This window comes from Lissotriton vulgaris, unplaced genomic scaffold (genome assembly GCF_964263255.1).
Source record: "Lissotriton vulgaris unplaced genomic scaffold, aLisVul1.2 SCAFFOLD_1219, whole genome shotgun sequence".
NCBI lineage: Eukaryota > Metazoa > Chordata > Amphibia > Caudata > Salamandridae > Lissotriton > Lissotriton vulgaris.
Window position 1 is genome coordinate 305,690 of NW_028255794.1, and position 7,040 is coordinate 312,729.

Genomic DNA, 7,040 nt, shown 5'->3' on the forward strand with positions numbered 1-7,040 from the left:
GGAACCAGATTTTCACTTATTATCCCACTTCTGAAACATGGCTGCACTGGAGTCCAGGACTAAAGCCCACAATGGCAATCTCACGGGAACCCTGGACAACTTTATATTGAGAGCCAACTCTGTGATTGACCAGGGTATTGTGTTAATGGAACGCAGGGTGTCACAGGATCTTGCTATGGCCAAAAGATCCTCAATGGGGCACTTTGCGAATGCTCGCACACCAGAGGCTGCTAGGGGCTTGAATATGGATAATGCTTAATGACTGTGCAATATCATTTACCGACACAAGGTGTGGCTTTAACTTCCCCGTCTACTCACTCAATCGAGCAGGATACTTTAGTGTCATTGGGTGCACCCACTCCGTCTAAGAACCCGGAAAGATCTAATACCCGCCAGTTTCGGGGAAAATGTATGGGTGCGATTCCCAAGAAGAAGCACCTCACTGCCAATACCGCAGGAGCTAGGGCAGCTAAACCTGCTACAGGCCGCAAGAAGAAAAAGTTAATGCTGGAAAGCTCAAAGGATGCTGAGGCACGAAGAACAAGTGTCATACCTGATCTACCCATGCATCTAGTAAGCTCTGGGGGAGATAGTGTGCAAGGTGCAGGTGTATTTACGGAAGATCCACCGACAGGGGAGGACTCCTTATGTCTGAAATTCACCGCACTTTTGAGTGCCTCATTGCGTCCGTTGGAAGAGAGACTTGTCCGAATAGAAAAACAACTCTCCAAGTTTGACCATGTAACATTGGGAACTTTAAATAGCCTTGTTCATAATGCACTAGATCAGGGTAATTAAAATCTTTTGGCCACATCGGGGGGGCTGTGAGGCACGACAATCTCGCTATCCCTGTGACACACCCAGCTGCAGGTAATCCCACCAAATCCATGGCGGAAATTGCTGCAATTACAAATGTATCTCCCAAGAAACTGTGAGTGGGGTCCAGGGTCGGCCAACACACAGTACGCAGCAGTGTAGGAGGGGTCCAAACCGATACTAACAGTCATGGTGGACGGGCACCTGCAAACTTAGGTACAAAAAACAGACCTAGTACTGAGCCTAGAGTTGACTTGCCACCAGAAGTGAGTCCTTATTTAATTGTTCTAACAGGGGTCCCCGAAACTCGTGCGCCGAATGTTGAATCTTATATAACTTTGAAAAATAAAGCCACCCACTGGCTCAACATGTACAGACCACTGCCCCCACACACTACAAGTGAGATATCTATGGGCCGAAGGGTGGGTTGGGTAGGGCGTACACCTAAAACTCTAACTGGTGATTGTGTGTTGGTTAATGTTAGGGACCCACATACCGTAGACTACATTTGTAATTGGAGTACAGCTAGCTCAGGCACTAAAATTGAAGCTAGGCCTCTTTCTTACTTCTATCCCAGTGAACAACTGAGGGATCTAGATGAGGGCTGGTCCCTTGTATCACACTGCCGAATGGGCAGGGGCAGGACGAACAGGTACGGCCATCACCTGCGCTTGCCTGGAACCAGATCCCATGTGCCAATAGGTTCAGTGGCCTGGAACAGGTAGACTGACTAGAACTAAGTGGGCAGGAAATATCATGTAACATCTCAGGCCAGGATGTTGCTACCAAGGTCAACACGGGTGTATTGGGAAGTAACAAGGAATACAATTTGGTAGGAGCCCAGAATCACCCATTAGGGAGAAATAGGAGGAGTGATACACCTGATTCAGGGAGGATAGTCGATGATCCCCTACTAGCACTGCCCTTGGTAACCATTAGTGATGATGAACCCCTGGGGAGGGATGACACTACTTCGCCCGATAGTGCAGGTCTTAGTGCTGGTAACACAAAGTGCATGCGTATCATGTCCTGGAATGTGGCGGGTTTACCAAATAAATTAGCATGTCCGGAGTGGGGCACTTTTGTGGACAGTAGCGACATATGTGTTTTTCAGGAAACTTGGGCCAGGGAGGACCAACATAGAGTGGGTTTTGCAGCCTTTAACATTGCTGCCCGATGGGGAGGCAAGGGAAGACCATCAGGGGGCCTTACAACTTGGGTTGGGTTACATCTATCTCGACCTACTCTGGCGACATCCAGTGTGTTCTCCTGTCCTGGCCAATCCCCTATAAACTCGCCATCGTGAATGTTTATTCACGCCCGACAAGTGTTGCGAATGAGTCTAAAACTATTGAAGAGTTGTCATCTTTTCTTGGCTCCCTTAGCAGGAATACACACTATATAGTCACTGGGGATCTAAACTGCCACTTCGAGCCCCTGCGCGGCTTAAATGAGGGGGTGCTGACGGGTGAGGACCAACATTGGGGAATCCCGCCGTGCCAGTCTCCCCACCCGAAGTCCTGGTCCTCACTGGCCATTCAGATCACGGCACTAACTTTGAATAATTCAATCAGGGCCTGCAATGGTCAGACGCCCTCTGATGTTCCGTCCAAGTATACTTTTAACAAAAGGGCCCACGAATCAAGATTGGATTACATTATGGTGGAGGCATGCTTATGGTCGAAGGTTCTCGACTTTGAGGTAATATCCAGGGTGGACAGCGACCACAACGCATTGAGTCTGAAGATGGACTGCCCATGGCCAAGGGTAAATGAAAAGGAACCTGCCCCAGATGTGGTCGAAGGGTTGTCTGTAACCAATAATAGACGTAGAGTTAGGTGGGAGAAATTGGTGACTTCGAAAGAGGCACTACTAAACTATATAGTTCAATTCTACCCCTTTTTGTAAAGGTTGGTGCCTTAATCACTCAGCCCTTGGCATTAGATTTTAATGAAAATATGCGGTGTCTGCATCAGGACCTAGTAGCCTGAAAAACTGAAGCCGCCGACGCTAAGCCGAACGGCATTCTTAAAAATTGAAAAGCACCAAAAGGAGTGTTAAAGGCTGTCAAAGATTTAGAATGTTCTGAAAGTACAACTTGGTGGTAAGCTGATTTCAAATCTAGACTTGAAAAAACCTGAGCACTGCTTAATTGAGCTTACATTTCTTGGATTTTGGGTAACGGAAAACAATCAACCAGAATGTTCTTGTTTAAAGATCTTAAATCAATGCAAAGTCTGATGTCTTTCGTATCCTTTTTCTTGGCCACGACAATCGGAGAAATCCACTCAGATGAAATTATTGGTTCGATGACCTTTTCTGCACATAAATTGTCAAGGTGTTGTTTTAACTCTTCTTTTATACTTAGTGGAACGTTCCTCACTTTGTGGACAATTGGGGTGGCATTTTTCTTCAGAATAATTTTATGTTCAAAATTTTGTACAAGACTTAACTTGTCTTTAAATAGCAAATCGTGTTTTGTGAGAAGATCTTGCAATGAAGAGATTTTAGGAATGTCACTAATGTAATAGGACAAGAAGTACCTGGTCTTAAAACCATACCAAATTTCCCTTGGTCTTTCCATCCAAGTATATTATATCCCTTCTTTGCAACATATACTTTAGTGGAAATTACACGATCTTTGAATTTAATATCATTATTAAAAAATCCAAGCATGTCAATATTATGACCACCAAAGGAAATTGTGCGAATATCTGGTGGAAACAATTCTAAGGACTTCCAGTGTTCATAAAATAATACATCAGTAATTAATAGACTGCCTTTCATGATGAAATCATTCTCAATGGTTAAATCATCTTTAACTTTATTAAACCTTTGCAAACCTTCATTTATATTTCTTTCTTAAGGCCAACCATTGATAATATGATGTGCAATCATTTACTGAACATCATCGCACTTAACAGAGTCTAACCATTCAGAACTGCTAATTGCACCATCCATAACCACTAATCCATCAATCAATTCAACTGCACATTCAGGATCATCAACTGAAAATGTAGGAGAATCCACATCTAAAGGACACCTAGACAAAAAATCTGCACGGGTATTCTTTCCCCAGGAATGTGTTTAATTGCAAAATTGAAGTCAAACATTCTTGAGAGTAATCTCACTAATCTAGGACTAACCTTATCATGGCCCTTTTTAGATTAAAAAACAAGAGGTTTATGGTCCGTGACCAAAACAAATCTTCTCCCCAAAGAAAAGTTTTGAAATGCTTGGTAGCCCAGACACAGGCTAATGCCTCCCTCTCTATGGTGCTATAGTGACGCTCTGCCTGAGAAAGTGATCTGGATGCAAAACCAACCGTACGTTCAACACCATTAATAAATTGTGAAAGAACAGCACCTATTCCTATACCACTTGCATCTACAGTAACAATAGACTGAACATCATCTCTGAAGGGATGAAGAGCAGGAGCTTTGATGATAAGGTTTTTAAGATTGTTGAAAACCAAAGATTATTTTTCGTGCCAAATAAATTGTTCTCCTTTCCTAAGAAGTTTACTTAATGGTTCTGTTTGAAGAGCAAAGCTATCAATGAAACTTGAATAATATTCACACAATCCCAGGGAGGATCTCAATTGATCTTTATTTTCTGGAGTTGTGCTGTCCATAATAGCTTTCACCAAATCCAATTTGGGTGTAATACCATTCCCAGAAATGTGTTGGCCCAGATAGTCAATTTCAGTGGCCATACACTTAAATTTTCCTTTTTTAACTGTGAACCTATTTGATTCTAAAATGTGTAACACTCTAGACAGCAATGGAAGATGTTTATCATTATTTTCAGAAAACACCAGAATGTCGCCTTGATAAGCAAGGACATTATTGTAATCACCAAACAATTTGTACATCAATTTCTGAAAAACTGAAGCCGCCGACGCTAAGCCGAACGGCATTCTTAAAAATTGAAAGGCACCAAAAGGAGTGAACGTAACTGGAGAACCAGAAACTACAGTAACTTGGACATCTACATCACCAATAGTTACATCACATTAAGGACCTCCATCATCAACATCAGAATCAATTGAGAGCACAATCTTTTTAGAAGTTTTGATGGTACATATGTTGTTCTCAGAAACATCATCCACGTTCTCAATTGAGTTCACTTTAAGTGAACTCTTGTTACACATACGAGTGAAATGGCCATATTTTTTACAATTATTACAGAATTTGCCAATAGCAGGGCAATTCTTGGCATTGGATAAATGTGATGGGGAACCACATCTCTACGATAAATACTGTTTTTTGGAATCTTTGGAGTTATCCCTAGGTTTGTTAAGATTGAGTTTGGGCTTGGTGCTTAAGGCAATAATAGCTTCAGTAACTGTGTCGGTTTTGACTTTGTTTAATTCTTTTTGCGAAACTGCAGATTTTTCAATGCCTCTAGCTAACTCTAACGTCTCAATCAAGGAAGGGTTTTGACAACAAAAAAGTCTCTCTTGTACTTTCTTGTTGCAGCAATTAACAGTAAGTTGATCTCTAAGATAAGAATCAATGTTACCATCAAATTCACACGTGGCGATTAAAACTCTTAGTTCGGTTAAAAAAGTGTCAATAGCCTCAAACTCAAATTGCCGTCTAGTGTAAAATCTATGTCTCTCAACTACAACACTAGTTTCATCAATAAAATATTTAGCAAGTCTAGATACTGCTTCTTTGTCCACATCCCAATCAGTGTCACTATTTTGAACTGCAGGAGGTAAATGGTCAAAGATACGTTGTCCCTCAGCACCTAAATTATTGTACAGTAGAGCTAATTTCCTGACAGGATCAAATTTAGTTCCATCTAAAGCTATGATATAACTAGCAAAACCATTCAACCATTGTTTCCATTTAGTTATGGGAATACCAGGTTCTGGCAAGAAGTGTGGGGGGCAAGTGAAATTTTGCATAATAAAAGACTATAACCAGTGCAAAAATATGAAAAGAAGACAAAATTGTAATCACAATTTATATGTAGAAATAAAACCAAATAGCATACAATATGTCAACTATAGATTTAACCTCACACAATAATTAAATTCTAACTAATGAAAGGTGAGAAAACATACAGAATGTTCAAATGATAAATATCAAGTTACACGCAGAAAATTATGAAATTGAAAAATAAATCTGATCTCTAATCTGTAGTGTAATTACAATCCCCACCGTAAATATGCTGTATTAGTAGTAAACTTGCCAAAGATGTGCGAATCACCAAAGAAGTGAAAGGCAATATCACGCTGTAGCAGAAGAAGGTGTGCGTATATCCGAAAGATGACAATCAATATCATGTAAATTCCGCTTTACCATAAAAGGTGTGCGTGTCACCGAAGAAATGACACGCAGTATCACTGAAACTTTGACGGTGTGCGTATCACCGAAAAATTATACGCAATATCAGGGAAATCCCGCTGTACAATATGAAGGTGTGCGTGTCACCGAAGAAGTGACACGCAATAACACTGAAGACTCGAGTTGCCTGTAAAATGAATTTCGTGGAAGCCCAAGATGGCGGCACGTTGCGTGACCCCGCATCTTGAGGGCAACACGTGATGACGTGGAGACTTGAGGAGGAACACTGGAGAAGAATGTCGGGGAAGCGGGAGGGTTCCAACTGCGCGTGCAGGCGTTCGAGAGGACACGCTGAGGAAGAAGAATGCCGGGGAAGATGGAGAGTTCCAACTGCGCTTGCAGGCACTTGAGAGTGCAGTTAGGCAAGTCTGGTCAAGAACTAAATAGTAATATGACAAAACGAAAATTCTGACCTGTCGCCGTAACCGGACTGAAGTAGAAGAGTGTCCATGGAAGAATCACTGCAGCAGGTGAGTAAATCAGGGATATTATTTCCTCATAAGATAGAAAGGTGTTAGGGAGGCTTAAAAATTTGAAGATCCCGATAGTCGCCAAAATGAAGTGTCACTATAGAAGGTAAATGACAGGAACCAGATAAGTAGAAGGTTTCTTTTAAGCTTTATTCTCCAGAATTTTCAGCCTCATCCAACACATTTTTCCAGCATCGGAGGTCAGACAGCAACTGTCACATAAAGAACCTCCAAGCTAGAATGTTAACATCCCCGTTCTAAGAACAGTAGAATAGTAAGAAGGAATACAATAGTAGCGCAGCCCATAATGATACAACCCCACTTTTTCAAAGAATCTTAGGGCATGATTTCAAGTCTAACTGTCGTCCCACCACTAGACTTGCGGTGGTGCAGCAGT